The following is a 27,673-nucleotide window of genomic DNA, read 5'->3' on the forward strand; positions in this document are numbered from 1 at the left end:
AGCACGTATGAACGAATTTTCACTTATGTTAAGGATATATTGACCAACGCCTATAGAGCAGATCATGAAATGAAGATGTACGACGAATAAGAGATAAGTAAACACGGCTTCAGAGAGAATACAGACCAAGCAACTGCTCTGATATGGTCAGATGGTCGAAGAAAGAAGCTTTGATGTATCAAACGCAGAATAGGAGAAGACGATGAAGACCCTCAAGTACCTGGAAGATTATGAGGGTTTTCGTATTTGGAATGTGGCTTAATTAAACATCAAAGAGTAATATTTGTGGAGTTTTTGAGTTGTGTTATTTCTTGTAAAATCATTAAATTCGTAGATTTCAAATTTCAATATTCATTTAGTTTTGAAATCTATGAATTTAATGTTTTTACAATGAATACCGCAATTCAAAACCACCAATAATCTTAATTAATTTTTTCCAAGACGATGAATACACAAGTATTCGAAAACTCGGAATATATTGAAGTTAGTACACTTTGGTGTTTAATTTTGCCAAATCTTTTTTGGGTTTATGTCAATTGAAATAATTTTAAAATGGTTATTTGGACATTTTAATGACGTTTTGGTCTTTTCTTGATACCTTTTTTAAAATTAAAAGTAATTATATTGTGAAACATACAGAACTAAAAATAACAATTATTTTTAAATTTAAAAACATTTTTTTTGGTTCAAAACTTTAAGTTGATATTAGGGGCGGATTTACTGATTTGTCCTCTGAAATTCGATGCTTTTGTTTTAGACCTGAGGTTTTTTATAGGATTTTGATCATTTTCACGTCAAAAATTGTTGAAGTATATTATTTTAGGCATATTTTACAAAGCATTCGGCAACTGTTCATATACAGACGTTTAAGTATAATAATATATTTAATTTTGCTAATTGGAATAAACGGAAAATTTTGGCAAAATTTGCCACCCTTTGAAATCTGACAAAGACAACGCCGAAAACAAAATTCACGTATACTTTTGGGCCCCTGAAATTGATATTTGAAGGAAAAGTTAGAAAATAATTATATCAAGGAAAAACAAATAATAAAAAAAATGATAAAAATTATCCGTCGAGTTTTTGGTCTATCAATCCTACTATCAACAGCTTTAGAGATATTATTTTTTTAATTAAATATTATACTTTAATTCACCTGAATAGAATAGTTGTGTCTCCGATCGATCTCGTAATTATAAATTTTGTAAAGTTGGCAACGTTGGACGCAATGCATTCACCGATTAACATACACTGTTATTTATGCAATTTGCAATATGGATTCCATTCTCGGTCTCATATTAAGAGTGATTTAAAGCGTTCTGATAACAACCATTTTTTTTCCGTCAAGTGACTTGTGTGCAGTTTGATAAAAATATTATCTGTGAATAATACAGTGCAACAGAATCTATTTTAAACGTGAAGTGGCTGCCATGTTGAATAGTTGTTGCGCAAAATCAACTTTTTTAAAAATATTTATTCTATTATTGGATGATGCATGTCGAAATTTATTTTTTCAAAATCACTCGAGTACAGAGATTGAACTATAATACAAGTTGTTGGTTTAAATTGAGTATGATATCAATTAAATTATTTATACCTATAATGACGAACAAGGTACTACATTTTCCACCGATACCACTAAAAATATGTTAACAAGGTAATTTGATAATATTATGAAAGTATCCACATGCATGATATTGGCATTTGTATTTCGTATTTTATTCTGATATTCGTGATCTATTGATTCATATAAATTCGCAAATTGTTAATTTCAAGTAATACGTGAAAACGTCAAATTTTCATCTGTTATTTTCAACTGATTTTCTCTGAAAAGAGACCTAAGACAAAATGTATATTGGAATCATTATTAAGAGAAAGGAGTGGAGGTAGGATGATTAATCGTTAATTGATAAGAAGTGATCCGATTCCTTGGCCTCAATCTACCTACTCCACGCAACGAATCACTACTTTTTTGTTTATTCCAAAGTTTCAATCTGCCTACTCATTGGAATTTCACCGAGGATATGAAAAACTGAAATAAAAATATAAAAGTGATTTGAATACAAATAAAAAGTAATATGCTTACCATCGAGAGCACCGTGGGCACTAACACTATCACTGCTGGTCTTGAGCTTATCAATGAACGAATAACCACCCTACCCCCACCCCACTCTTTATAATGGCTTTAAAATGGAAGCCGAGAATTTTCAAAATTCCAATGCAGTTTAACCCGTTTCTTTATTCATATATAGTTTCAAAAGCATGAAATCTGGACGTTTTATCAATAAAAGCATTTAAATTTGGTCTAAGAAGAAAGAAATTGAAGAAAAAAGTCTTACTACATTTAATTTCTAATAAAGAATAAGTTAATAACTGTTTTTTAAGCCTTAATGCCCGCGCGGGCCATAATGCGTACTTTATGCCCGCAAGAAGTAACGAAAATTACCTAGTTTACTGTATTTTTACTTACAATAAAGACATACTTAAAAATAATAATATAAATTCACCTACTTATATATAATTTTTAATACATGAATCGAAACGCTTACCTAAACTCATCAGTTTCGATGTAGCACCACAAAGCAATTATGATGAAAATGTTTGGTATCGTTGACAATTACGAACTGTATACAGTCAAACTAGTATTTTTCCGAACTTATATAAATTATTATTAAATAATATTTCATAATTTACGTTACAAATGTTTGTTATTAAATGCAGATATAATACTGCAAAATGAGCAAAATATAATAAACAAATAGACAAATGGAAACATTGTATCAAAATTAAGGGACAATGCAACAAAAATTGTAACTTGAACTATATATATTTTTTCAAATTATTCATCATATCACAAAAAGAATATGCTGTTTAGAAGACAATTTAATATGCTTTAATGTGAGTATAAATTTTTGATATGCCACAAAAGTTATTGCTTTAATCGAAAATGGACTTGGTCAGCAGAAACCATTTTCATATCTTCAAGGGTATTCTCGTAAAAAAATGATTTATAAGGGTCGGCAACGGTCAAATTTTTTTCAAAAAAATGCGTACTCGAAAAGTATACTAAAATTTTACGTAGATTTTAAAAATGTCTTAATAAACATGGTGTTCCTCTTAAAATAACAAAGTTACGGCCAACTTCCGGTTCTACCGGCTGTCTTTTAAAATATTTTATTTAAGAAGATCGTATCCGAAAACCCAGACGTAGAAATTTTCATAAGTATTTTGTCACATACGGATAGTTTTAATTCGTTGAGGGACACCCTGTATATATATCACTCATTTAGAGCAGTGTGTAATTTATTTGAATTTATTATTATTAAAGATTGTGTAGCTTATATTGTGTGAGAATTACAAATAAGATAATGAATATCAGCTCTTTCGAAAATTGAATTTTTTCTTTTTTTTTTTCAAATTTCAATAATTTGATTTCGTATCCTCTCACAAAGATCTGATGGATTCCATTCACGAATCCATTCGACAACTTTAACAACTTCAACATACTCAGATTTTTTCCTTTTAATAAAGATTTGACTTTAGAGTTTTATAATGTCGTAATTTTACATAAATATTTTTCTATAGTTGAAAACTATGTCTTTTAGTCTATCTATGACTGTTTTCTTTCATATACATCTTCAATGATAAAATTTGTTTCTAATTTTGGTCCATATTCATTTATATTTTCTAGTTTAATTCGAGGTTCGCATTTCTATAACTATTTTTTGATTTAGTATTGGAATTTTTCATTTCTAGACTTCTTAATGCAACATTTATCAATTCTGTACACATCTAGGGAACGGTGAAACGATAATTTCATCATGCCGATTGAGACGTTTCTGCTTACGTCCCAAATAAAAAAATAGTAAGAAAACAAAACACGTGTCAAAAATTAATCAAAGTGACACAAACTTGATAATGAATAGTTTACAAAGGACATTTGCATAATGAAATTAATCTTCGAGGACAAATTAATGTCAGTTTAGACTGTGGAATATAACACGACGATAACCTTTTGGAATTAAGATTGATTGTAAATATAAACATACATATTTTTTGGGAATTTCACCTACATTTAATATATTTTAAGATATTCGACCCAATTTTATTACGACTAAAAACAGTAATTGTCATCCGTTCCATGATTATGTTTGTATGTATGTAATGAAAAATATTAGGGAAGTATATGGGCATATACAGGATATATACAAAACTGAAAAATATTTTCGTAACAACATTCGTATTCAAGACAAAGGGAGTTGCAGAAAAATAAATTTTTTAAGATTTTGCCGCAACTACTATCAACATTGTATTTAAATTTTATACGAATATGTTTCGGAAGCTGATACATCTAATCAATTTGTTTTCATGTTTTACTCTCATAGAGAGCGTTAGTTACACGGTTCTTACCAAGTAGTATTGAACTCGAAATTGTGTACCGTTTTCGGAATATTTCGATAAAACGGATACATTTAAAAAATAGGACTGAAGTCTTTCGTTTCTTGTAACGTTTCACAAAAATCGAATCTAGTATAGGATCTTTTTTATCAAAGTTAAATAAGTATGGGTACTGAATTATCGGGAAGCCTTAGTATGAAACAAACAAATATTTCTAAGTACTTATAATCATCTAACTTTGAATTTTACACGGTAATGGCATTTTCTTTGAGTTTGCCATTAGAAAACTATCATTCATTGATAGTTATGACGTTGAGTTGAATTACATTTCTGATTAAATGTTAAATTAGATATTGTTAATCAAAATGTACTCGAATTTTCAATACACTGACATATTATTAACCTTAAACGGGTGTTTAGGAAAGAGAAAAAAGTTTCCGCGAACAAACTTACCAGATAAAAATATATTTAGGTCAATTGAACGATGTTGTCGACAAACTGATAATCCTAGAGACAGAATCATCCTGAAATAGCAGCAGAGTATCACAGCTCATAAGAAATGGATAGAGGAAATTTATACAAGGCTACCAGCAAATAAATGAGAGAATATGCATTGATTGAAGAAACAAACCAAACACAGAAAGAACTCAACTCAAATCCTGTTGAAAAGATCATGAAGAAAATGAAGATGAAAACGTAATAGGAGGATTTGGAGAAAATGGAGACCAAAAAATAATGAAAATATAATATATCGAGAACATGAGTTGATAATAACGAAGAGTAAATTCAAGCATGAGGATATACATGGAAAAGAGCCTAGTGGAGCTTAAAATCAATAATTGAATCAATCGTAGTAAAAAAAAGTAATAAAACCTTATTACATGATATAAGAGTTTACAGCTTGGAAGAAGAGGGCAAGTAATTATCGTCTAGTCTTTGAGAAGCGATAAGATGGTATACCCAGAAAACAACTAAGGAAGCTATGGTAGAACCGAACGTTAAAGAGAAATGGATTGATATGAAAGAAACATGATAAAAAAATACCAAAGTACAATTAAAAATAGGCAACGTCAAGACAGGAGAACTAAAATAAGTATGTGCTCACATTGTTGTATAATTCGTGAATTAACATAGTATAAAAATAAACATTATGAAAGACAGGTTCAATGGCATGAAGAATAAATAAAAGGGACGCAAATTTTAGATTTTTATTCTTGAAAAAAACATATGAGTCAAACGAATCACAACACATATTATTCATTTCTAAAACACTATGTCAAGGAATAGTTATTTATGTATCAAGACATTAAAGTACTGCGTTGATGTTATTGAAATGATACCAATCCAGGATGAATTTTTGGATAGTTATTTATTATCTAAAAATCAGATCGCGTCCCCCTAATCTTACCTAGCCTGACCTATTCTGACCTAACCTAACCTGACCTAATCTATCCTTATATAACCTAATCTAATCTAACTTAACCTAACCCAATCTAACTTAACCATTAGGATAATTAACGATAGGAATTATAAATTGGTTATATTTTTTTTAATAATATGTTAATGTCGTTTAAATACACATTTAAAAAGATTTGGGATATTACAAATTTTGCGAGTGTTATGTTCTATAGTGTTATTAAAGTTATTGTCTTGATTATTTTGGAAATTCAGTTATTAAGTATTTCACAGTTAGTTGTGTCTTGCATAGTTCACTTTCGGTAATCAAATAACTATGGGTAAGCTTTGTGTATAGTATTCGTAACCTAGTTAATTTATCTTGCAGTTATCTACCTCTAATTGACCGAAACCATGGTTTCAATTTCGGTTTCACATCGCGTGGTCTCGATTTCGATGTTTGCCACTCGTTTTGCTACAGTTTTTTTCTCGACCATTGTGGTCAGCATTCGAATTTCCTCATAGACCAATAGGAACCCAAACTATTTCATTTCATTTTGGAGTGCTATGGGGTGTATCGGATAAAGCTGATTAATTATATGGATTGCAAGATAGCGTATAGTCCTCCAGTACAGACGCTGGTTGCTTGGTTCAGGTAGCTTAAATTGAAGTGTGCTATTTTGTAAGTTCCCTGCTGCTCATACGTCGCCAGCGGTTTTGGATGCATCTGTATATGCCAAATAAAATTGTGGAAACTCATCAAGTCTCTTTTCAATCTAACTTATCAAATTTGCACAGTGTTATGTCAGTAGGAGGGATATTTATCGATCATAGAGGTTGATTTTGTTGAGGTTTGGACATTCGATTTGGAGTTGTGCAAGAATTCGACTGACTCTTACATGAAATGGCGGATCACTTTTGATGTAAGTCGAATGTGGAAATTTGTAGCGATTGTGCTGTTTGTTATATCAAACTGGATTCTTCTGGTTTTTACTGATGGATAGTGTATATGAAGTGACAAGTATTTTCTTCGGAAATGTAGAGAAATGTTCTCCGATTTCGTATTGCAAGCTTTTTATTGGGGTGGAAAGGAATACTCATGTTGCTATTCTTAAACTGTGTTTTGAATGATTTCTGATTGGTTTAAGGTTGTTTTCTAAGCAGTTACATATACTATAGAGCCTATAAATCCTATAAACTACAAATTGGCAGTCGATAGCGGAATAATACAGCAGGTATCAAGATTCAATTAGTTGGGAATGAATATATCTAGTGAAAGAAACCTGACACAGGAGGCACAAGCGATGAAAGCATCAAAAGTCAGCGGCTGTATAAAATATATAGTGTGGAGAAACAAAGCGTTGAGATCACAGAGCAAGACCAGAATCTATAAAACGTGTGTGAGTCCTATTCTCACATATGCCTCAGAAATCAGAGCCGAGACATCAACAATAAAAAGAATAATGAGAACTATAGAGATCAGGGACCGAATAAGGAGTGAAGACATAAGAGAAGATTCTGGAAGGAAGAAATTCTGGAGGGATCACGTAGAAAGAATGCCAGAAGACAGATGAACTAAAACTCAGAGACCGAAAACACGGAGACCACCAAAGAGGTGGTACGAGAGCTGGAGTTCAGCTTCCCAGGAAGATACAAGAAGAGGGCCAAACGTACAGGATTGAACAAGACCTGGTCGGTCCTATTGAAAGAGGAACAAGGAGAAGATAGAGCCTTAGTCTATCTTTGAGCGAATAAGTGCTTTATATGTGTTTTTCGTTGTTGAAGCGCCGAGATAAAAATTATGGTGCGTATCTTCACGAAAGCGATGTGGCAATTGTTTTGCACATCAATTGAGTGTTTTATACTCTTTTGCCAAAAATTTGATATCATCGCAGTGCGAGCTGATACATGCATATACAATGTGCTTTAAAGAGAAACATTTCATTAAATGTGTCTACGTTTTGAAGGTATGTCATAAACAGTTTAATTTTATTATTACACTCTTAGGAAGCATTGTCAATAAGTTAGTCTCAAACGATCTTGGATTTGAGCCAAGGCCTACTTTGTAACGATTGTAATTAATTTTCATAAGGTTAGAAGATCATAATTTAGAAATATTCTGATTTCTAACGGATGTAAAAAAATTTGCGGTGCGCCGTTTATCCAATAAAACGTGGGTAGAATCGAAATCCTTCAATAAAACTTTAGTATACGCTAATTAAACTGTTTGGTAAAATTATAAACACTTTGGATTATTTTTGGACGCAGAAATTTTCTTTTTAATCCAATTTTATATTTGAAAAAGTGAAAATAAAATTCATTATTCAGAAAAACATGTGACTTCTCATCGGTATGCAATATTTTCTCTACGCATTCATAAGCGTATCAAAAAGGAATTTATATATAGAGACGTCTTTTAAGCTTTTGTTCATTCGATATTCTATACAAACTTTGCGGTATATTTTCAAACAATCAAATTATCATCTTCAGAGACTGAAGGTAAGCTAAAAACTATCAGTTTTCCCACCTCAAGTGAAACATTATTCTAGTGGAAAAATTCACATTTATCCCTTAAATACTAAATACTAGACTATGGAGTGGACTATGGACGTTTAACAATTCGAATCCTACCAAATGAATCCAACTATTTATTATAGGATACATCATTCATGATTATGACTGATACTCACTATGTTATCTGATCCTGCAAATTTCCTTAATAATGATATTAAGATCTAAATCACTCTAGTTGGAGCAATTACTATAGGGGCGCTTCAATATGTTTATCCATGTCAGTTTTTAGCATGAGTTTAAACATTATAGGTTTAAATGTGACTTAAGGTTAAGCAAAGGATTTACTCCTCTTGAAAATGGAGTAAATCTTCACCAAACATTCATAATCACAAAAATTTGTGTATTTAAAGTGAAATCGTATTCATTTCTACACGTAATATTTATTTTTGATTCAAAGGTTTCTTTATTCAAACAAATAGAAACATCACTTACTCAACGTAAAATATGCGAGTGACGAAAGCAAAAACGCGAGCAACGAAATTTATTCAATCCGTGACGTAAATGATTTAGAATTATTATGAAATTGGTGACTAAAAAATTCGAATTTTTCGCAAAGTTTTTCAATGACTGCAGCATGCTTTTTAGTTTATAAATTTCATTACATACGAATCTAAATTTATTTTTGTTACGATATTAGTATCTCAAATTTTATGTCATGTGTTCTGATCACATGAATGTTTTAACTCAACAAGCGTGTTTTTTTGTTGTATCGATGATTTACTACTAATCAGTAATTTGTGAGATCCATTGACGTACTTTGGAAGTATGGATATGGAAATAATTTTAATTAAGAATATTTATCTTGTACCGCGATAAGTCGAAACGTCAAGATTTTATCATCATTTTTTAAACAAAATTCAAATGAAGACAATCCTAAATATATCAGTATTTCTATCAATCGTCATTTTGATTATCGAATTTTGAAACCCAAGAATTTAACGTTATAAATATTCAAATTGACGCTTGACATAAATTCTAGTTGCTACTGAAATCGTTGTTATGAATTTTTATTGGTTAGATGATGAATAATCAAGTAAATAATAAATTGGCTTCAAAAAATATCTTGGTCAACTTCTCTAAATCAGAATTACTGATGTTGGTAAAGCAATATCTCCCGAGAGTTCTTGATATAGAATCTTTATACTTTGAGATGTTGTTGTATTAGATTCTAATGCTCCCCTTCAATATACTCCCCTCCCCACGCCACACAGCTTTCCATACTTTTGTTCCATTGATCGAAGTCTTCTTTGGCTCCTATAGGAGCTCTGCTGTTTTTTGCTTTACCGCTTCCATCGACTCAAATCGGGTCCGTTTCAAAGCAGATTTTTTTCTATTCTTTCTAACTTTTCAAGGAAATCTGAGCAGACCCGTTGACGCAAAAGCTTTTGGTCAGGAATCAGATTTTTCGGCACCAACTTCGCACAGACTTTTGTCGTGTGTAATTCCTCGTGTAAAATTTTTCTAACCGTTTCTTTATCAGCGGTTACAGTTTCGGCAATCATCCGGATGCTCATTAGAGGATCTGCACGCACAATTTGGTCAATATTGGTCACTGTTTACGGAGTGGAAACAGTCACAGGGCGACCTGGGCGCTGGTCATCTTCAGTGCTTCTCGGCCCTCACTAAAGTGCTTACACCACTAGAAAACCTTGCGCACGATGTAGAGAAATATCCCCATAGACCTCTTGCAACAATTTATAGAACTCAGTCGGAGTTTTCTTAAATTTAATGAGAAATTTGAGATTGATACGTTGTTTCACGTTCGTTTCAAATCGTTACTGGACAAATGCTATGATAGTGACGGAAACCCTTCTAGGGCGCCCTCGAATTTTTTAATTGATAACTTTGTGATGTTTTCAATGGCAGAAGTTATCAGAAATTTCACTCTACTGCAGTCTGTCCTATAAAGCATGTCTATGGGCTCAAGATCAAAATGGTCAACAGTGGAATTGACGAAGGGACAATTCTGAATTCAGGAGAATGGAAAAACCTTGTAGCAAGTTTTTTTTAGTTTGTATTGCAAATCAAAGCTTTATCTTTTTTTGTTACACAAGATTCACGTTTTTCTGTAGACTATAAACTTATTATCATTATTTGGAAAAAAAAGATGTACACTGTATGGATTTGTCACAAAATCTTTTTTGCTAATATATTGATTCCCACCACCGCATTTCACGGTTTGTTGACACTTAATTCTTGGGCTAGTCTCCTTATAACCAAATTTGACGTTAATCAGATCATCGACATAGAAATACTTTTACTGTATTATCAAACGTAAGAGCTACAGATATCGCAAAAAAATATAGTTGAAAAAAACTACTAAAACACCCGCTTTCAAATCACATGAAACTAAAAAGTTAAAAACAATTTCCCAAATAATTAATAATAAATCGGAAATTCTAGTATTATTGTGAAAAAATCGTGGGATGCATTGCTCCATATTTCTCGTAAATTGAGCGCCCGACGCTTTTTTCACATTACTAGAATTTATCATTCATTATTATCTCAAGCTTTTTAATTGATACCACCCTCGAATAATGACTTGGCTGCTTATATACCTACATCTCGTAGAAACTTGCATCGAGACATCACGGTGTAGTTGGTAAGGTTATGCTTAATTTCCAACACGGAGATCGGAGGTTCGAATCTTCCGTCAAACTAAATTTGAGTTAATATAACTGTATTAAAAAATGGAAAATTTTTATTTTCAATATATTATTTCAAAAAACGCAGGAAGTTTGAAGGTCCTTAATGAAAAGTATTTAGAAATAGTACATTTTCTTAAATTATTATTAGCAGAATTATTTTTGTATAAATATGTAGGAAGACGAAGTACTTTTAAAAAAATTCTCAACAGATTCTTGAAGGTAATTGTATGAAAAATATAATTATATGTCTTCTTAATGTACCAAAATATATTACTACACATGAATCAGTAATATACGATCCAGTTGAATTGTATCGTGAAAAATAATTAATTATCCTTGACGATGTGCCATTTGTTTTGCCGGTTGGAATCCTTATCTGAATGTTCCAATTGACACTTGTCCGGATTCATTTAATGAATACCAGAGCTGAAAAGTGAGCGAGACATTAACGGAGATCACTATAAATAACTATCGAAAATAAATGTACCGTTAGTATATTTTCGACATACCACCACGTTATTTGCCCACTAATTACTTCCTCTGTCTTCTCGAACTTATTCATCTTGATGTAGGTTTGAGAAAACGTATTCTTCGATAGATCCATCGGAATTTTATTGTGATTTGTTAACGAACGGAGATTTATGTTCTATTTTAAATCGTTGGAGATTATTCAAAATCTAGCAAGGAGAAGTAATTTTAAAACTAAAGCTCCGATAAACAGAGTAGGTATTGAATTTCTAATGGAAACATGGAAACGATATTGACGAGTACACATTATAAATTTTTTTCAAAATAAGTTAACCACAAACATTTGCGCACTGAGAAAATTTGGCCAAAATACGTAAATTGGATATGGCTTTTTTTCCCAGATTTCTTCGAACATTTCTGGCGAACGAATGCTGGTATACCATTCAAAATTGAGCATTCTTTGTTGCTCTAATTGAACAGTAGCGATATATCCCAAAAACTCCGAAGAAACAAACGACCATTTGCTTCGAAGTGCTTCGTGCGCGAACAACTTTTGTTGGATTTGGCTCGTCTTGAAAGACCCATACAGTCGATTTTATTTAGTTATAAATTCATTCTTTTTGACTGCCAATTGTTCATGAAATATTGAATATATGCGAGTGGAAATAATGCCCAAGTTTACTTCAATCACACGGTATGTCACATGACTATCTTGCAATATCAATTTACCCACAGCATCGATGTTTTCTTACGAAAATTTTCGCGATTCAATACCATCCATAGACTAAGATGAATGTTTCAAGTATGTGTAAAAAACTCAAATATCACTCGTATGACAGCATATTAAAAATGTCAAACTTTATGATGATGACAATGACAGATTTGACATATTCATATCAGTGTTACCATCTCTCAACAATCAAGTGGCAGCCCTGTATTTCATTGATTCGAATAAAAAATTCTATTCATTTCTGATCAAATAAAAGCTATTCTTATGTGTTCAATCTGTTTATAGTGATGGGTTTGTTTAACTTGTTTGTCGTTTCTTTTTTATTTTTAAGTACATGAGTTGTAGTTTTTTCTTCCATTATCTTTCATTTTCTATTAGGGGTCCATATAATTAAAACCTCCATGCTTTGTAAAATCTTACAATTATTGAACTATCTTGTCAGCTTCGTGTTTCAACAGTGATCATGTTTCATCACTTTTTCTCTTTATGGAAAACATTCAAATGCTTCCACTCTCATACAACGAAATTAGATGTGTCAGCATCATAGGTTTCTTTCATCACTTCATTTCTTTCTCATCTTCTGTTCCTTCTTTCTTCATATTTATACGTAAATTTCGATTCAAAACCAACACTTTATACTGTTGCGGATATGCAACATACATTCCAAGCAATATTATCCAAAAATTGATACCTTCTTCCAGACTTCTGAATTGCTAACGGTGAAGCTCTGGTCATTCACAAATCTATTTTTTTCTTTTAATGTATTATACCCACTTCACATATTTTGATAAAAAATAATGATAACGCCCTGGTCCTCTCCTTCCGTCGGTTTTTCTTGTCAGTATAAGCTTGAGAGTTGAATATCTCGGTGCTTGCAGGATGTGTCTTCATTCGACATGTGTTCGGTCCATGAGATCAGCAGAAGTCTGCGCAACAGCAACATTTCCATTGCTTCTATTCTGTTTAAGGATCTGACTTTCAGGGACCACGTCTCCACACCATACAAAAACCTTTTTGATAGTCTTTCACTACCAGCTGAAAAATTCGTTCTAAGTAAATGTTAAATAGCATGGGTGAGAATATGCATCCCTGACGGACTCCCCCAAGTATCTGAAGGTGTTCCTAAGCTAGAGAGCCGCTAATTCGCAGTTCCGCTGTTCGATCTGGATACAGCTTTTGTATGATCCTGATGTCTTTACTATCAATATCAACATTCTTTAGGATGTCAAACATTAAGTCATGTCGAATGGAGTCAAATGTTTTTTGGTAGTCTATAAAGCAAACGAATTCATATTTTCTTTAATCATAGCATTTTTGAATTAGTAAGTACACACCAAACCCGTTTTTAAACCCAAACTGCGTTTCTCCACTAATCTTTTCGCACTTTTTAAATATTCGTTTGTGTATAATTTTCAAAAAAGCCTATCTGTCTGTAGTCTCGGAATAGTCACAAGGGTGGATTTTAGTCAGTCTAGGGGAATACTGCCGCTATCATGTATTATGTTAAGAGGCCCGTTTACACGAGTTTAGTGAGCAAGTATTTAGTTAATTTTAAGCCGTGTGAACAGACAGTTTAGTCAGAAAAAACGATTTTCAGTTATAATTTTATTTAATCAAACTTCATTGTGAAAAACAATTTTGGTATGAAATAAAGTAAGGATTTTACCCTCGTATAATGTAATAGGAATATTGAAAAAATACCCGTGGAATGAGCAAATTTTGTTATAGAATAGACCCATATCAATTTCATACGAGCAATCACCTCCTTAATTCGGATGCATGAATTTAGAAACACCCTGTATATTTATATTAAAAAAAGTCTATTTGGCTGTCACTATATGTGACATTCAGTTTATTATTTTTTTTGTTTGTTAGGTGCAGCATCTAGTTTTTATTTTAAGACTAGTCTGCCTAGCGCAATAATTAATTATTTTGTAAAAATAAAAATGCAAAAAAAATAAGCAACCAAAAAGATATTTTTTAATACGTACTGGACCGGATCAGAGACAAATTTATAGGATTTTATTTATCAATGAAAAAAATTTACAATAAGGAAAAATATTATGTATTTATTAATGAACTGTTTCAGCAGGAGTCATTAGCAGGAAAAAGTTTATTTATTATACAAGGGAAAAAAGTACTAGATTTTAACTTGAAGAGAAAAAACCGAAGTATTTTTCCCGTGTATAGTACACAATTTTTTTCTGATAGAAAAAAAATGATTTAATATTGAAAAATCATCTAATTACAATATTAAAATTATCGATGTCAAATTTGAATTATGAAATTAATAGGCTATGTTGTACTCATAGTAACAACAATGTTTTCATGCATGAATTCATCATGTTTTGTTTTCTAAGCACGGAATTTGACATAATTAAGCAACACATGTAGATTTCCAATATACTATTTATTCAATTAACAAACAATATTATTAAAGTATCAATTACAGTCAGAAAATTAATAAATATCGGTAAATATCTCATTTTATGGTGGGAAAATTTAAGTTATTTTCTGATTTTCCCTTTTCATCGTTTCTATTGAAATTTCTCGGCGAATTGACCAACAAAAATCAACAAGCATTGCTAATGACCATTTTCCACCGTAGCGTAGCATTATATACTGTTATAATCTTTAACCTGATATGACTCCAATATTTTCAGGAAAGAAATCTTAATGCCAAATCCAAAAAAATGAATCTTCAGTGACATATTGCATCCTAAAGTTTTGTAAGCAGAAAAAATGATTTTTGATTTTCCCAAAAAAATTATGACAAACTTCCACAAAAGCCACTCAAGCTCTTTTTTCTGCTTTGCTCAACTTCGATTCAGAAGCTTCATCTTTTATTAGCTCACGTATCTGCTGACCTACAAAAATTCCTTCAATTTTGCGTCACTGGTTTGAGGAAATGTTGTTGCACTATCTTTATTTATTTAAGTGAAGTGGTGGCAGAAAAATTCTTTCCACTTAGTACCAGAGAAGTTTTTATTTTGTAATATTTTTTTTCTTGCGCGACTGTCCCACTTATAAAGAAAACAGCAAAACTTTGTGAATCTTCCTTGTAATCTAGTAACTTTAGCGACGACATTTTAATCAACACGTTGCTAAGAAAACTTTTAAAGTAATCAAATAGCTATCAAATTAATTTTGTGATTTGATCAAAAAATTGTGAAATTTGTGGTTGTTTAGTTATTTCCAATCCTATTAAGTAAAAATATCTGATTCCAAATTTTCTTTGACTACATAGGAATTAGTAGAAGTAGCCAAAGTAGCATTACAAAAATTGTTGCCAATTAAATCGCAGAAAATCTAAGATTCGTTTTCCTTGATCGTCAACTACACTTTTAGTTGAATCTTGGGGGGGACTTGATGACACTAAAGAAACATTGCGGTTGGTATTCATCAACATACCGTTTTATTTAGAACGTGTGCTAATGCTGAAATAACAACGGTTTAGTGACCAAGTACATCAATGCTACACACCTTTCCATACGTTATTTCCATTGATCGAAGCAGTACCGGAAATTTTCTTTGGTTAGGGCATTTAGAAGCTCTGCCTTTTACCGTTTCCATCGACTCAAATCGGTGCCCTTTCAAAGCAAATTTGATTTTCGAAAACAAAAAAACTCGCACAGTTCCAAATGTGGTGAGTACGGGGGGCGTGAACTCGTTCCCAAAGGCCTCTTGCAACAATTTATAGCACTCAGTCGGAGTTTTTGTCAATTTATAGAGAAATTTGAGATTGATACGTTGCTCCACGTTCGTTTCAAACCGCTTCTGCGGATACGTCTTTTGGGACGTCTAGGGCGCCCTCTAGGCGCGCAGTCTCGTTATTTAATAGCCAGACCTCGTACAACTTCAACACAAAATTCGACTTCTGTACAAAATAGTTCAAGGAACGTGTCATTTATACAATGCTCATCATTTAATAATTCTACTTTTGATATAAAGATAGCGTAATTTTATTGTCACAAAAAGTGACATTTTCTTACCTAACAATAGAGATATAATGTCAAATTTTTTCCCCTCACAGAAAGAATAAATATATCGATATTTTTTGACACATGCGGAAAGTTGATTTATTTGTTAAACACACAATTGATTAAATAAGAATTCAACTTGGTCATATAATAGAGAAAAGCCTATATCGTTATCAAAAATCAATAGAAAAGTAGGTTAGTAGTAGTAAAATTTAAATTTAAATTTAATAAAATAGTTTTTATATAATTTCAACGTTATCAAAGCAAGGAAATTTCAGTTAATTCATTCACATATACGTATAATTACGTCAAACAATGATTCTATGTTATTTTTTCAAGGCATATTTACAGACAAGTCCAATAAAAAAGGTAAACAACATAAATCTTCAATGGGGTTATATACAATGAATTAGTAAATAATTGAAAGAAATTTTTATTATTTGGAAGTTTTTGTCCCTCACTAATCTTTTTATATTCGCGGTGTGAAAAGTAGGACAGTTGACATTAAGAAAAACGAGTTTATTGAAAAAAATTGAAATACATTGCTTTGGAATTTATTACTTAAAAATGACATCGTCCAAATGTGAACCGTTGAGCTCATATCACGAAAAAATTCGTGGCAGAGACCTATTGGACGAGTGCTCCGATCTGCAAGAAGTTTTACAGTTCAGACACGAAGAAGTCGTCTTACATCTGCACACAGATCTCTGAAATCATTGTAACTGAGCCTTCTGCTTCATCTTCAAAACAGTAAGGATCTCTTGCAGTTCATAGAGTCACATAATGTAGAGGTTTTTAGATGTCATTGTTTTGGATTGGTTGCACTCCATTAGCGACACTTTTGCTTATTGATATATCCATTGAGATGAAGATGAGTTTCATCCGGAAATGATGGTAAACGCTAGATCATCTAGTTCACGAAGTGAAGCCTTTGACCAGCATCATGTGGATTTAATTACTGCACTGAATTTTGTAATGGGTACAACTCCAAATCTTCTTGTAAAATGTGAAGTAATGATGATCTGTGCACGTTAAAAGCAACAGCACCTTCCCGAATAGACAAGTCAGCCCTTGAACACCCAGATTATGGTTAATCCATTGTTGATATCGAGTGCCTTCCACTCAATCAAGTGCCTGTGTTTCACAGATGTCTTAAGATAATATACCAGTTTTTTCTACGTTATATCCTGTGGGACTACAAAAGTTCAAGTAAATTCTTCCTTTTGATGGTTTTTATGCAAAAATCTCTTCATTCTTTTGGTTATAATGAAATGAAGAAATGTTTCAAAAATTATATGATACGATCTAAGTTCCAGTCGATTCAATTAATTAGGATAATATCGAAATTGTTGATATATATAAAATATGTTTACTGATTTCTCGTTGAGTCTTAAAAGAAATGGTACTTTTAGAAAATTAGCGAAACGACCGAAATAATTAGTCATCAGTCAAACTTCTCTCTGTTCAATATCTTGTGTCTATCCGCTTCTGATAGAAGGTTGTTGTAATTTGGATGAAAATCAACCTAGCAACTATCTTGATGTGGCTTTGAATTTTTGAAATTTTCTATAGCTTCTAAATCGACATTTTATATGCGGTAAATAGAATACACTAGATTTAAACTATGAATTGCGAAGAAAATAACCTGAAATATATTTTTTTCAAATAATTACGTGATGCTGTAGAGACTTTTAGAACGAATATAGTAGATAGCGAACTCAAAATTACTTTCTTTTCAAGCGTTAATAAATTGTGCAAAGAAATCATCTTATTTTTCAAACAAAAACGTGATGTCTCACGATTTAATATGGATGAGGCAAGGCGACTTCTGCAAATAAGATAATCGGACGGAAACTGATAATGACTAAAGTTAACATACATTTTTTTTAAACAGTCACGAGAAGTCTTGCTATACTGAGGTGACGTGCTGATAGCAGGGAGACTAGTGCAAATAAAATACTTGAACGGAATCTGATACGCTGAAAATTTAACCACTTAATCACTAAAAGTAATCATATTCGATATGATTAATTTTAGTGATTGAAATTGAAAGATATATTTTTAAACAATCACGAGATTCCTTGTTAATCTAATATGAATATAGCCTCTAGCTCGGCAATATATATCAGGGTAGAAGCCTTGAAACAGTGAGAAGGATAATAGTATAATGAAACCCATTGTAAAATGAATTTATCATAAAAATAAAAAATAATTTACGGAGATTTGGGGTCGGGACGTGGAAGGACGTAGTTTTTAAGGGTGAAAAGCGCTTTAAAAGTTGAATAGTAAATTCATAGGTAATAAAAATATATACAATTTTTGTATTCACTCTTTTATCACTTAACCTCAAAATTTATGTGAAAAATTGAAATAACCAAGTTTTTGGTTTTTTATTTTCAATAAATTAGATGAAAACTTACCATTTTTATATCTCAAATGCACTGTAATTTATCTGATTATAATATTTATTCTGCACCTTATTTTCCCTTATATCGAAAAAGCACCCCTCAAAATAAGGTAAGTTTTTTATAAGTTGAAATCTTCACTTTCTGATTCTGATTCTGATTCTGTAAAAAATTTTACTACCACCATGGTAAACTTTTCCAGAAACAGCAATAAAACGAAAAAATAGCATGCGGAACTTTTTTTTTAATTTCTAAAATTTTAAGTTATGTATTAACATTTTACTCCCTAATTACTTATGTTTATCAATGTAATATGAAATATCACTTTCGTGAAATTAGATTCTGAAATTTTAATAATTAACTAAAAATTGTACAAAATTTGGATGTGACTTTTTTCGTTTTATTGTTTTATTTCCTTTTTTTGAGAAAATTTGCCATGGTGATGGTAATATTTTTTAAACCATTAGAAATTAGAGATTTTAACGAACAAAAAATTCATCTACTTTTTAAAAAAGCTGATATTAGGGTGCTTTTTTGATTTCAATAGTACTTGGGCCAAAAAAGGTAAAGTTTAACTAAATTTTGTGAAAAAATGGAGATAAAAATAAAAAACCTTGTTATTTCAATTTTTCACATGAATTTTGAGGTAATGCGAAGAAAGTGTAAATACCAAATTTGTAGATCTTTTTATTTCATACAGCTTTTCCTTTTGAAATTTTTCCATAGGACTTTTAGTTTTACCGAAAACCGAGTTAAACTGTTTTCTAGCTTCAAAAATTCACCCCTTCCTTCTCCCGATCTCAGATTTATGGTTAAGTATTTGCTCTTCAATTTTTATTAGATTTTCCTCTTTTTTCAAAGGATTTCATCCTATTATTTTTTTTTTGGTTTCAAATATTAAGGATCCTGGTCTAATAACTGAATTATCTTAGTAGTCCATTGAAATGTTAGAATTTAAAGTCCAAATATTGCATTTTTTAGAGGACGCAATTTCATTTTTGGGACATGTGTGGGAGGGTCAATACAAGCTCAACCTCAAGTTTGTGGGGTCGCAACCTTTGTACCCATATTGAAAAAAGGGGTGCATACAGCTTTTTCACGATCAATCGAAAACTATGCGTCTTACAAAAAATTTGTAAAGATAAAATTTGTTGCAAATTATTTTATTTTATTAAAATTTTCTTTTTTGCTCTCTAACTTTTTTATACATGTTACAAAAATATTACCTCAGACAAATCTTGCAGATAATCTTTTGAGGAAAATTTTTTTTGTGAATTTTTTAATTTCATTCATTTAAAAAGCTGTTACAGCGCTCCAAATTTGACCGGGTTCGTCAAAAATCCGGTGAAAAATTTATTTTTGACTTTTTTTATTGTAAATATGTTTTTAAAAGAAATTTTGTTAAATTCGTTCAACTTCACTTATTCAGTAACACCACAAACTCGAATTTAAGCTGTGACTATAGTCACAAAATTTCTGATCGATTCCTGAGATAGAACTGGTAAGAATATTGAAATGGCAAGGGCGCTGATAAAACCGAAACGTCAAAATTCACTGGTAAAAATAAAACTCATGTGATCTAAATAAAAATAGCCATAACGTTAGAACAGACTGGTTATTATTTTAACAAGTTCCTCGTGCTTTCTGACACTTAGATGAGTCATCTATTCAAAACCGTTTGCGCGTGTTTCGTTATCCATGTGCTTCGTAAAAACAAAACGAAATGGAAAAACTATTAAAAAATTCTAATTCATTATCGTTAAATCAACTACTAATTTTCTTTGATTGCATCTGCTATCATTGTATGTTATCTAATTGTCTACAATCTTCTGAAAAATCTGTTTCGCAATTGTGAGAAGTAGATAATATTATTAAATACATAATACTGGTAGAAACATATTTTATAGATAAGTGCTCTGATGTAATAAAAATTTATTTGCAAAGTATGTAATTCCGTTTCAGAATACTAATAGCATTTTGTGAAACAATTTTTTTGTTTCATAAGCTATTAACTTATGGCAATTATAAATATTATACCGCACTAACCACAAAAGTTCATTGCAGATGGTTTGCAGTCATATGATTTGTTCATGTTGTACAATATTTTCAACAAATAAAATTTTAAAAATTAATATTATAATCAGTGACGCAATTAAACTTGTTGTCGCCCTTGGCCTCGTTCGATACGCCGCCCTTTTTGATAAAATGGATTCCATTAATTTAGATCCAATATAATCATTTATTTTATTGAAGTATAATTAATCAATTATATGGACAATAATTAATTCCTTAGCACTAGTTGAGCTTTCATACACAGTAATTGTCAGTGCTTGCTTCTAATATGTTTTTACTCTTTTTAGAGCCGGAAAGATCTTTCTCCTGAACAATTTGTAGATGGGATACTCCATCAAATTCGGAGACAATGGCCACATCCGGATATACATCTCGAAAACTCCATGAATATATTATATCTCTTACATATATAATTAATAATACACTAACACTTGTTAAAACCTAATTAGGTCATATGGAATATACTTTTTGAGTCTCCGCTGAACTGTTTTTTATTTTCACTTGGCACGTGGAGGTCACAAGTTATGACTAAGCTTGGTACAAACCATGGAGCATCTACGATAAATCTTAGGCTCTTCGATTGGAATCGCTCCAGAATTTCAATATTGGAGTTGAGTGCTAATCCCCACAATGGGACTCCCTGGGTCCATATAGGCTTGAGGATTGCTTTGTAGATCAGTACTTTGCTTACTGGCCTATCAGCCAGTATAAATCCCTTAGTTTCAAACCGAATTGTTTGCGTTTGGTGAATATGTGTTTCCTTCAGGTTAATCGCTTGTCCAGGTCCAGGTCCAGATCCAGGTACATGCCAAGATATTTGACATCATTACGTTGTGGTAAGGCTTGATTGCTTAGAGTGACTTCAGGGCATTTGCATTTGGGGTTGGTGAAGGTTACCTGAACTGATCTCGACTCGTTTGCTTTAATGTGCCATTTCTTCAGCTATTTTTCTGTCTTGTTGAAATTGAGTTTAAATGTATTTGATCTGTGTAGTATGGCGATGTTATCTGCAAATGTAGCTGCTAATACATCATTGTTAGTCGGTAAATCTGTAGTTGAGTTGATAATGGATATGAATAAATTCATAGCCTAACTGACTAGTTTATGGGCAAGATTTTTCAACTCATATCTATTTCAGATGAATCATAAAAAAAATTGGAATTTTCGTAAAGTTTTTCATATGAACTTTTACACAGTTATTTGTAGGTATACTTCAGATAGTGCCTTTTTTTCATATATAAAAAGTTGTCTGTCTGTCATATCGTGTAGAAAAACTATAGATCTGCACAACGGATGATAAATCAGGTTAAGATTTTTTAAACTTCTTACTTACAGCATTAAAACGATCTGAAATTACATCTCAAGCGATGACTAAAATTGCTGTTTCTAAATGTTGTAATTTTAGGTACAATTCCGTAACTTCGAATACCGTAGTCGGTTTGCTTTTGGCAATAAATTGCGGTGCATCAATTATAGCATTATGTCGAGTAGACCAACTAGTTTGAGAAAGTCACTTAAATTTGTTCGCTGCACCAAGATCTCCCAACGATGTATAGATATAATAAAGAAATTGTACAGTTCTTGTAAAATAGAAAAGAGGTCGACTACTGTTTTTATTATTATATTTAAAGAATGGAAGGCGCAAGGAACATAATCTGCTAAAGGATTAATTGTTTTGATTCGTGTCTGGATGCATGAGTATACATCTGACATATTGCTAGCTTTATCATACGATTCACCACGAAAGTTCCTTATATACAAACCATAATGTTCTAGACATTTTAACAAAACATCTGCAATTTGGGAAGTTATTAAGATGAATTAGTTTCTAAACGCTTTCCATCACCTCTCGTACCATCTTTTCCTTGGTTTTCCTTTTTTAACTTGGTCCTCCTTTTTCTATGTCCATGTTTTTTTGTTGATTGGGTCTTATTGTTTATTATAATTGAATTATAATGCACCGAAAAGCTGTTTTTCATTCAAGGAAAATCCCTGAATCAAGAAAACTATTTTGGAAAGAAAAACTACTTGAAATAAAAAAAATATACTCATACCAAGAAAATTTCTTGGTTCAAGATTTTTTGTCTTCAGACAAGTTCTTCAATTGGATTATTAGAACCAGTCTTTGAAATGGATTGTTAGAACCAGTTTTTGAAATGGATTGTTAGAACCAGTTTTTGAAATAGATTGTTAGAACCAGTTTGTGAAATGGAATGTTAGAACCAATTTTTGCCTCACAGGCCTAGATGTAAATCGATTACTGATTATAATATTGATATGTGATATTCATTTTCGCTCTCTCAGTTTGTATATTTGGGAACCTCTAATAAGCGATCATTAGTAGATTGCGGAGTTGTTTAATAAAGCCCAATGAACGTCAGCTTAGGCTCGATGGGTGGGATGAGCAACAGAAGCCTCCCAATGTGAGCACAATATGATTCAAAGATGGACGAATCTGGGCCTTGTAGAAGATTAGAAGCTGTTGCGGAGACTGTAGCTTTTTGAAGAGGTCTCCAAGGTTATCTGGAACTGCTTTAGCCTCAACACCCAACAAGCGAATTTACGTTAATCGTGATATTTTATGTTCAGACAAGATCAAATTCCGAGCTACAGTGCCAGTCTTCTTTGTAAAAACAGCAACCTGAGTCTTACATAAAATGAGTTCAATCCTAAAATTGCTTAATCAATTTGAATTGATGAGTGATTATGTCGAAAAATAGAAAAAAACTAAGATATCCAAATATGTCTCATTCAATGAGACAAGTTTTTCATTGTGAAAATTTGTTGGCACTTTTATTTTATGGACAATTTGAAAAATTATTTCATTTAACTACTAATAAATAAGGAAAAAAGGAAAGAATGAAGATAAAATTGATAGAAAAAAGGTAAATAACTGTGCGAGAAAGGAGAGACAGACGGACATAAAAAAATAGTCAAGGACAATTCCGATCCAGTACTAGAGATAACGGTTGAATTATGATTACCTTCTAATGTCGTCTGTATGCCGACGTACGTATTATATCAACCTTAAAAATCTCTAATATTTTTCTGTTAATTTAGTTTAATAGGCAGATAATATTATCAGTTACTTAAAATTTGGTAGTAATTTTCGTATGTTGCAATTATATTTTGGTTATCTTATCTCAAACAAAAAACAATTTGATAGGAAATAGTAAGAATGTTTGTTTTTTTTAACAACCATTTCAAGATCAACATCAACGAAACAAGTTTCAATTTATTACAACAAGAAGATGATTTTCTCTGATGGAAGGTTATGGAAGTTGACAAGTACCTTTATTCATAATTATCTTATAATTGAAGAAGTTTCCTCCACATTCGTATTTCATGATACTAAATCGAAGATCCAAAAAATATAAAAAAACTATTAGATTATTACAAAGTTTCTCCAATTAAAAATAGTTGACAAAAAATTGGGATGTCAGTATTTTTTATATAAATTTTTAAACTTGACCCAAAATTCGTTCAAATTATCCTCAATTATTGCGAAGGAAACTTAATAAGGAACCTATTAATAAAAAATTGTGATGTAAATATTTTTTATAACACTTAAAGCGGTTCAATTCGGTTCGATTGGGTTGTTTTCCGGGCACAACCCACAATGTGAGCAACAATGTTTCGGGGTCTGTTCGATACATACTAGAAACAGTACAACACCGAATACTTTCTTGATACGAACAGGTTTCGTCAGGTTTTGATCAGATATAAACTCGTGTAAGGGAAATAGAAACCAATTGAAATATTCACAATATGCACAGTTAGTTTCAGTATCAACCCGATAGCCAGTGGATCTAAAAGTAATTTCTGTTTATCCATATTGTTAATTATTACTATTTGAACGTACATATAATTTTTAAGGAATTATTGTTAATATTATTATTCTTTTTATCATTTTTTATGTAGTTTCTGTCGTTGAAGACAGTCTTTTAACTTAACGTGGAATTCATCAAAAATAATTAAGTTGACATCCTAAAGTATTAAAAATATTTCTCCTCGTTTTCTCTTAGCTTAACACACATAAAAAAATTAATAATAATTATATAATGTTATATCTCTTCCTACGATATTCTAACTAATGTTTGGCTGATTCAAAAAGATTTCTGACTATCATTAGTCATTAAAGATTAATTAATTAATAAAAACTTTTCATAAAAATATATTTTGACGAATTGGGGATGGAGTTCAATTTAAATAAAATCGAAAAGTACGTAAAATGATATCAACCACGGGACAAAACTATCCATCAAATAGTCGAAACGTCAAAAAAACTAATTCTAAAACAGAGTGATCTAAAATCAAGAACATTTAGATGCATTAATAGTACTAATAAATGACAAGCAGATTGGAGTTATAAAACAATTTTTGTAGTATATACTCAACAACAAAAAAACCTGATACTTCATATTATTCTGATTAAAAACTAATTTTGTACAATGTTTTTGTTTTTGTGAGTATTCTAGTTATTACAAAGAATGGAGTGTAGTCTCTAAACTGTTTAAACATGTTTAATTTATTAAGCAAGCTTTTTCTGTCATTAATAGACAGGTTTTTTTATTTTGGTCTTTCATATGTTGACATAAACTGAGCTGATGCCTTGGCCAGAGAAGCCCGATACCATTCGCGATGCACTCCGACGTCTCCGGGAGACAGACATTTAATGGCTCCTGAGGTTCGGGAAAGACTTGAAGTGGCTCTAAATAAAATCTTATCAAGGTGACCCTCGACAGGGCCTCAATCCCTGGAAAAGCAACGGAGAGAAAGGCGATTATTTACCGATCAGTATTGAGCTCTGGAGCAATGGGGACTCAGACCACTCAGACGATCGAGAAAGAGTGCGAAGACGACCAGGGGAGCGATTTACTCAATGTACCATTCGTAATCCACGGCCTTTTGGAAGGAGATTAGTTATGGTTTTGGGTGGAATTAATTTCCACGCCTGATTTTGATGATGGGGCTCTGACTGCTCGGGGTACATCGAGGAAGTCCTCCTAGAGAAAATGATCCCATTTGCTCAATTTATTGTAGTAATTTTAGAGAATAAACCACGTCGGAAATAAAATAAAAATTCCAAACGGTAGGGATTATCTACGTTAGTAGGAATTATCTTAGAAACTCCTCGGCGTCCCAAGCAAATTAAGAAATTAGTTTAATGACTTGAAACGTACTAAAACATAAATTAAAAATAATGATTTGGCAGTAAGAAACGGGAAAACACGTGTTTGTTCTCTTAAGCGCGTAAGCAGAAAATTTGTTCAAGTCAAATTAATTTCTCTATTTCTATTTTCAACAACCTACAATAAATATTGTTTTTGGCCTCAAAATCATCACATTAAAATAGTCTGTATCATAAAAACGATCATTGTGATTTTGAACACATCGAAATACAATAAAGAACATCGAACGTATCATTATCATTAACAGCTACTAATTCCATAATTATTACTACATGGTGACAGTATTTTTATTACAAACTTGCAAAAATATTTTATTTTCAAAAAGTGGTCTAAAAAAAATTGACTTCCAAGATCGCTATTATAATTAGATTAAATGGTAACTAGTTGGGGCCAGATGAATCGAGAAGCTACAAGAAATGAAAAGTTTTAACTGAACTTTTTATGAACCTCAGCGACAGAGATGCTACTATAGTCCGGGAGGTTTGTAAGCCATCTTAAAAGAATTATACCAGAGGTAACTATGTTATCTACATACTACATCTAGTAGCGAAAAATTTTAGCGATAGATTGTACGAAAATTGTGCGATCAAAATGATTAAGACTTCCAACGATTGGTGTTACAGGTTGTCAAAAGGTGCATGTTTATTGAGATTTTATTTACTTTTTAACTTAGCTTTATAGTTTCTGTAAAATAAGTATCGTGATTTTAAAGAAAACCTGATCAATTTGAGCAGATAATCGACAGATTTGTTCAAAAAATTTAATTACCTCAACTACTACCTCAATTGAAAAAAAAAACGAAGAGCGGAATTTCAGATTTTCTTAATATATTGAAACTTATGAAAAAGAATATCGTCGTGAATTTTCACAGAATTCAAACTTATCAAAGATAGAATGCATTGATGAAGATATTCAGACATATTTTAACAAGTTATTGCTCTGCATGATGTTTTTAAAATCAGATTTGATGATATTCTGTCGATGGAAACGAAAGTGGAGGATGTGATTTAACAAGAGGTGGTGACATTTAAACGAAAATATCTTGGACTGTATGGAATTCTGCAAAAGCTTCTGATAGCGTCTCCTTCGTCATATTTTGTCAAACAGTTTTAGTGCCGTTACAAACTTATTAACGAAAAAAAAGGAGCAAATTGAGTATCACAGAACGGGGAGATTCGCCTCAAGCCAAATTGATTGATTGGTTCTTGTGCCGTAGATTTCAAAAAAGTAAAGCTGGATGGAGTCACTTTTTCGATTTTCACTCACAACACAATCAATTAAGATTTATTTAAAATTTGTTTAGTTGTTAATTCGTCGTAGATCTAATCCTCACTTGTTTCTGGGATTTGGAAATTGGTAGTAAAGCAGCTGCAGGGGATCCACTGGATCCAGCAAAATTTTGAAAGTGGTCTACGAAACAAAAAAGTTTGGGACCCAATGATCTAGATAATTCTCAATAGAACTAAGGAACATTAATGTGGAAATAACATCAGAAAAGTATAAGGATGCTTTTGACTTCGAAGACACAAGATAAAAAACTAAAGCTAGAACAGTTGAATTGGAAAATCTCGTATAGACTTCATAATTGACGCCTATTTTTTACAGAAACCAAAGCACAATCACTATGGTTCCTCACACAAATTTTAAGCAGTGATCCTTAAAAGCAGAAATACAAAAAACAAAATTGTACTGATTTGACCGATATGTCAACATATACGTATTTTACTGTAGCTATTATAAGATGACTGATGATGTTTCTTGAGATATTATTTTTAAGATTTAACTTGAATTATTGCCAAAATACCACAGT

General features: G+C 31.6%; 1 protein-coding gene and 1 long non-coding RNA gene across 2 annotated transcripts in view; one reads left to right on the plus strand and one right to left on the minus strand.

The window, feature by feature from the left end:
• The window catches only part of LOC130901983 (hepatic leukemia factor), a 132,801-nt gene that overhangs the window by 101,967 nt on the left and 3,161 nt on the right, over positions 1-27,673 (minus strand). The gene's annotated exons all lie outside the window — the stretch shown is intronic.
• On the plus strand, positions 1,303-21,149 carry LOC130901985 (uncharacterized). The gene is made up of 2 exons (XR_009060345.1): positions 1,303-1,657; positions 20,959-21,149. It is a non-coding gene; the product is annotated as an uncharacterized LOC130901985 (long non-coding RNA).

This window comes from Diorhabda carinulata, chromosome X, assembly GCF_026250575.1.
Source record: "Diorhabda carinulata isolate Delta chromosome X, icDioCari1.1, whole genome shotgun sequence".
Classification (NCBI taxonomy): domain Eukaryota; kingdom Metazoa; phylum Arthropoda; class Insecta; order Coleoptera; family Chrysomelidae; genus Diorhabda; species Diorhabda carinulata.